Here is a 6,547-nt window from a genome sequence, read left to right as displayed (position 1 = left end):
TTTCTGAAATGCTCGGAAAGATTCTGAAACTTGAAAAAGTAAGAACTTTTTCTTAACATATAAATTTTTGGCCTTTAGCTTTGTTCCCTTTGGAGTTAGCTGTCCTTGCTGTTTTTAATTTAATGCTCAGCTAAACAGGGCTAAGCTAAGCAGCATGGATGGCAATTTTACAGGAGAGCCAATACTGAGGTGTCAATCTTCTCTTTCTGACTCTGGCATTAATGAAATGTCCCCAAATTTACGTTGTTGTGCCACTGTATCCTGATTCTCTCTGTTCACTTGAATGTTCTGATTCAAGTTTTTGCATAGATTTGTAGCAGGATAAAGTCTGTGATGACTACAAAGTGTTTGTCTGCTGCCACTTCATCCTTGGACATGAATCAGTCACATACTGTACTGAGATGAATCCCTTTTTCTGGGTCCTCTCAGCTCTGACCACATCTGTTCAATTACCAGCATGGAAAGTGCATTACCATTGGCTTTGTTGTTGGAGATGCTTGATTTTCTTAGGAAAAAGCAGATGAATTTAAAACGTTGTATCTCCTCTGTTGTGAATCTCCTCGGCGCACCGCGGCCCAGCATCAGAATAAGCATTTTGATGAGCTATAGGCCATCTCTTCTTTTTACAATCCCAAACTTGCGCTGCCCGCCCAATATCAAACTAATAAATTACAGCCCCCGTCTCCCACATAACTCACTGATAAATAAAAAAAAGGGTCTGCCATACTGTGCAGCTGTGACCCAGGGTTACCTAGCAACAGGTCATGCCCAGACGTGATGCACAAGGTAGAGATACACCTCTAAGGAGCGAGAGAGGTGGAAGAGATGGAGGAGGAGGTGGAGGACCAGGGTGACGGAGGGAGGGAGGGAATGGGTCTCATCCTCACTCTCTATGACCCTTGACAGATAGAAAACGCACTCAGAGGAAACGGTGTTTGATTGACAGGGATATTTGAGGAACCTGAGACTCCTCGGTTTCTCCATTACTGTTTTCAGGCTTGGACCCCAAGCTGCTTTATGGGAGCAAGATCTGCGGCGCTTTTTACTGACAAATCCTATTATTATTTCCCTTTACAGTCACTTAAAGCATAAAGTCCATGTTTGAGATGAAAAAAAATAAATCAGACTTCGTTCTCTCTTTATTCCTGTGCAGGTGCATTAACACGCACAGCAAACGCTGAAGTACACAATCAGCTTTCCAGCTTCAGCGCCCAGAGAGCCATCTGATGAAAACCTTAACTGACAGGCCTAAAAAGATTGAGCAGTAACAGTAGAGACGTACAAACGCAGCAGTGTACAATGTCTTTGCCAGAAGAGTGCGGCATGGAAATGAGTGTTCAGTCCATGGCCACCCCTCCTCCGCCTGTTTTCTGTTGCCTGTGCGACAAACCCTCAAGGGGACTCTGCAGCTGTGTGGGGTTAGCACATGGTCGAGTTAGGGGCCACACACACAAACACACACGGACAAACACAGTCTTTGAAAATATGGAATATTTATGCTGCGTAAACTGATAAATTGCGCTTTAATGAGGATACGTCGACTCTCAGACGCTTGTGAACGAGAAAGCAGCTTGAACCACTTTGAGTCCCCTCGTGTTAAAAAATGTGATACTCAATATTTTTCTTCCGTCGTGCGACTCTGGAGGTTTCTCCCAGCTCAGTGGAGCATTTTAGCATCTTCCAGCCCTCTGTTTTGATTTTGTGGCCTTTGTTCGGGTTCATTCTTACTGACCTTGAAGCATCAGCTCCAACTACAGCAGGCAAATGTTGTCAGCTACAACACTATATAAAAGCACCAAACAGCACACAGACTTAGCAACCAGCTGGTGAGTTATAATGGCTAGAAACCAAACAAGAGCCGAAAGGCAAAGGCACACAAATGCTTTTGTCTGCATTATGTTGCCCACGTCTATTTCGCAATTGTGGCATAATCTTTGTAGAAGAAACAGAAACAGAGGTAAGAAGAGACCCCCAAAAATAAATAAAATAAATCTGTCATCTAAACTTGTAAAAGATTTACTCTCACTAAAAAGAGGTTTTAAAAATGCCGATGAACATTTCAGTGTTCAGGAAGCTCATTCCAAATTTGTCAAATCTTCTTTTCACAGTAATGAAATAAAAGAAGACTGAACTCAGCCTTGTAGAAGACACATCTGGTGTGAAAAATAACAAGGAGCCGGAGCCATGAAGAGCATAAAGGTAATCCAACTTAAAATCAATCTTAAAATATAATAGGAGCCAGGGTAGAAGGGTAAAAGAGTGAGTGATGCAGGGAAGACTGCCAGCTGAGTTCGATGTGTAAATGCTGTGAATGTTTTTTGGCATGCCGGCAGCAGAATCTGAGGACAAGGCATTCGGTCAACTGGAATATTTCAACAACCAGTGGACATCGTCCCCTTATACTGCACACATGGATGTGGATCTTTGCTTCCTGCCATTAAATACGGTAGATTCATGCGTGTCGCCTCAGATAATGAATTGACTGATTGGGTTTTTCGAGACTTGCAGACTTGACTCTGTGCAGAAATATAATGTGGCTGAGGACGTTCAACAGCATTGCTGTCATTTTCTGCTGCGCGCATCCTTGCAAGCGAGCTGTCCTGTACAACAGTTGCACTATGCAGTGGGCAACACACGGCCGTGGAGGGGTGCACCTCCTCATGCGGTTAATGGACAGCGTACATGCGGTGATAATTCCCAGCTCGGAAACATGACGTATGCCATCAGAGGCTGGTATGAGTAAAATGGGCATCCATCACAGATGCTAACAACTCTGATTAAAAATACATAATCTGCAAGTGGCCCCCTGATACCGTCGTCAAGCCATTTTGGGTCTAATTGCAATTGGTCTCCGTTATGATCAAAGGCAAGTCGCACCTGCTCGCCTTTAGCTTTCGTTTCACTGATTACACTTTCAAATTTCATCAACGTCAAGTTGATAGATATGAAATTATGGTGTAAACCTGTTCATGCACGGTCAACACCGTCGCAATCCAAAGTCCCATCTATCTCCTGGACTCACGCCTCGTTTTTCTGTTCTGTCTTGGAAATAAATTCAAAGCTGTAAAGGACAAAATGGAGCTTGTGGTCCTGATAGCACAATAAAGGACAAACAACTGAGCCAAAATACGCCCCGCCCCCCTCCCCCCCACATCTTCACCTTGCCCACCACCTGTATCTCTTGGGGTGTGAGTGAGTGACGAAGCATCAAGAGGAAGAGCACCAAGTCTTCACTCACAAGTCTTTACACCCAGCCTTCACCCAATTTACACCTCTCCCTCTCCTGCAAACCCCACCCAGGATCCCCTGGTGACAGCACCATGCTAACCGTCACCTCCCTGCTGGCATGACCGTGTGTGTGTGTGTGTGCGTGTGTGTTAGAATATGAGCATGTGTGTGCGCAAAACAGAAAGCAGAAGAGCATGTGTGGTATCCTTGTGGGAAGCAGCAGACCTTCATTTTTGATTTATTTTAGGCAAAAAGATTTTCATCCCTCTTTTGTTCTTTAAGGGACAAATAATGAATAAGAACTTGAGATGGAAGTTAACATTAATATAAGAATGGACGTGAAAGTTGACATTGTTAACATGACCTCCTGCTTTGTTTAACAGCCACTCTACTTTCAGTCTACTTTCTTTCTTCAAGAAATAACTTCAGTTTGGTCACGATCATATTTTCCGTCAGTCAGGAGCCAAAGAGACAAAGCACAGTTGTCACAGCTGTCTTGGGTTGGTTGAACATTTTCTATGTGTGTTTTCTTTTTCTGGACCAGCTATCGGCGCTTAGGTCAGTGTGGAGGCTGAACCACAGTTATCCTCAGCTGCCAGGAGAAAAAGCTGCACACCCACATTAAACCCTCTCCCTCCTGAGCTGAACCCCAGTTTTAAGTGATGAGTAAAGGGGCTTAAAAAAATGATAAGAACTCACTGACAGGGTTTGAAATGATGTACCTACTGTACGCGAGGCCTGTTTAAACATCTTGACAGGATTAGAGTGGAGTTAAACTGCTTTGCGGCCGCAGTTAATTGAAGCGGATGAGGTTTTTAATAAAGCGTGCAGTGTTAGCAGCTGACAAATGGCTCGGCTGACACACAGGGGAAATTGCATTTAATGGCATCAGGTATGTGCTTTGCTGGAGCTTATCACATTACACTGGTGGGTGCACACACTCACACACAGACATGCACTTTCACACGCATAAGTGCATAAACAAACACACCTTGCCTTCATCTTCATTTTTAGGGATGAATGTCCATGTTGGCCCACATAAACACACACGCACATTAATTTATGCTTACCTGAGCCACTCAAGGTGTTCTCCCTCATGAATTTCAATTATGCTTCAGCAGGATGTTTCCGTGAGGCAGGAAGGCCCATGTAGGTTGTCAAACAGCTGGGGGGACCGAATCACCCCAGACCTATTACTGTAACACCGAGGAGTTTTATATGATGTTGTTTGGCCTTTATTTAAAGATCACACATGAGTAAAAGAATTGGCTGAATACATCGTATGTTTTCGTTCAAGCAGTGCTTATCTCTGACCTGCTGCATCCACAAAGGTCGACGTAGCTCAGGTTGACGTTTAACAAATATGAACGCTCCAATAGGCACAACACAAACATGTGCACAAAGCCAGCACAATGCAACACGTGCACAACAAGGAGGGGGCGCGACACAGGTGTATTTCAAATATGAACACTGCAAAACAAGACGATGACCTGACCACTACAACGCCTTTGTTACATTTGGCTGGAAACAACCAGAAAAAAACAAAACAAACATTGATGGTCTCTGTGATGACTGAAAAAAAAAAAAAACAAGAGGAAAATATCTGTTTTGCTTTTGCAGTCCAGGACGAGCTTGTGTACTTGTTTATGGTCACAAATTTAGACAGGACTGCGAATGGTATCAGATAGCTAAGCTTGTGTAACATAAACCCTTTGAGTGGCATGAAGATGATGAACCATGACTGCGGCTCAACATCCTCCATCTTGTCCATCCTGAATGAGACACTCAGCCCCCAGACCAGCAGCTCCCACTGAGGATGTCATTCCTTAAAAACTCTTCATGAATACATATTTTCATTTAGTCTGTAGCAGGAGGAAATGAGGCCTCTGTTGGGGACTATTTTCAGTGGTGGAGTAATCTATATTGGGGCCTCCTTCCAAAAGCACTGTGTTTATGGCAATGAAGGAAGTAGTTCAGTGATTGTTTTAATAATTTCAGAAGTGTCACTGAAGATAGACACACTCAATTCTCGTTGGGACCCAAACCTTCCTTTCATAGCTCCTTCTAAAGTCCCTCTAAAGCCTCCTTCTCCCGGTGTATAGACACACCAGTCGAGAGAGCGGAGGTGCTTGTGTTTATTCTGCTCTGCGAGGTCCTCCTGATTATTTTCTGTCTGGAGCCACTGGATGGCATAAAGGCAAGAAACTGTCAGAAAGGACAACAGAACAACATGAATTATTTCAAGTGATATGTCGGGAGACTGCTGCATAGATGCCCTTTAGGAGTTGTCAGTTTGATATCTCACCCAGTAGCACGCGCACACACACACACACACACACACACACACTCATGCACAGTACACACCAACACACACAGCATCCAGAGTGTGGGCCTGCAAGAAATTCCTCATATAAGAGGACAATTAGAGTGTCTCATTTTCCACTAATATCAATCACACAGCTCATGAATAAAGACAATTAGGTCCTCACAATTCCATACAATTGCATCTGCCCTTTGAGCCCCCCCTCTGATTTGGGAGCGATGCCTTTTGGGTATATAGCACTCTCATCACCGTGACTCAGTGTGAGCCACTGCAGTCAATAATAGGAGACAAAACAGAGGAGGCAAGAGCCCGGTTCAGACTAGATCAGATCCTCTGGACGCGTGTCACTCTTCATTAGGGAGGCGGGGTAGCAGGGGACGCCCTTAAGGTGAGGATGGCCACAGAGTGAAGGGGGCGAGGGGGTGAGAGGGATGGAGGGAGGGAGGGTGGAGTGGCAGCTGTGGAACAATGACAGAATCTGTGTCCAAGGGCCCCCCAGGCCAAACACCAGCTCTTCTCCACCCTGAACTGATCTCTCGCCTCCAGACCCTGAGAGGAGGGAGCGAGGAAAAAGAGACAGAAATAGACCAGTCACACTCAGTGGACTTTCTATCCAGACTTGCTGTACTCAAGACACGGGCTGACATTGATGTAACGCATCACATCAATGTGCCTAATGTCATATTCATTGAAATGGGATTGGTTTACCTCAGGCATGGGTGGTTCGCCTAACAGCACAGCAGTCTGGATAATGTCAGGTATTAATCTTTCATAGGCGCCATTAAATTAAGCACTTTGATTCACTTATTATTAATTTACACTGATTGCTCCAATGTTGCCATACATGCAGGAGGAGACACTTTCCAAAAGATATCCTTCCCTGGGACGGCCATTTGCAGAGGCCGTGATCTTTTGTTGCAGGAAGAAGCAGTTCTGAGTGGAATTAAGTTTTTGCTTCAAGTGAGGCAACGCATTTATATAAACCATGTTTTCTAA

Source organism: Echeneis naucrates, chromosome 2 (genome assembly GCF_900963305.1).
Source record: "Echeneis naucrates chromosome 2, fEcheNa1.1, whole genome shotgun sequence".
NCBI classification, from domain to species: Eukaryota; Metazoa; Chordata; class Actinopteri; order Carangiformes; family Echeneidae; genus Echeneis; species Echeneis naucrates.
The sequence above is the reverse complement of the archived record's forward strand: the minus strand, read 5'-3'. Positions refer to the sequence as shown.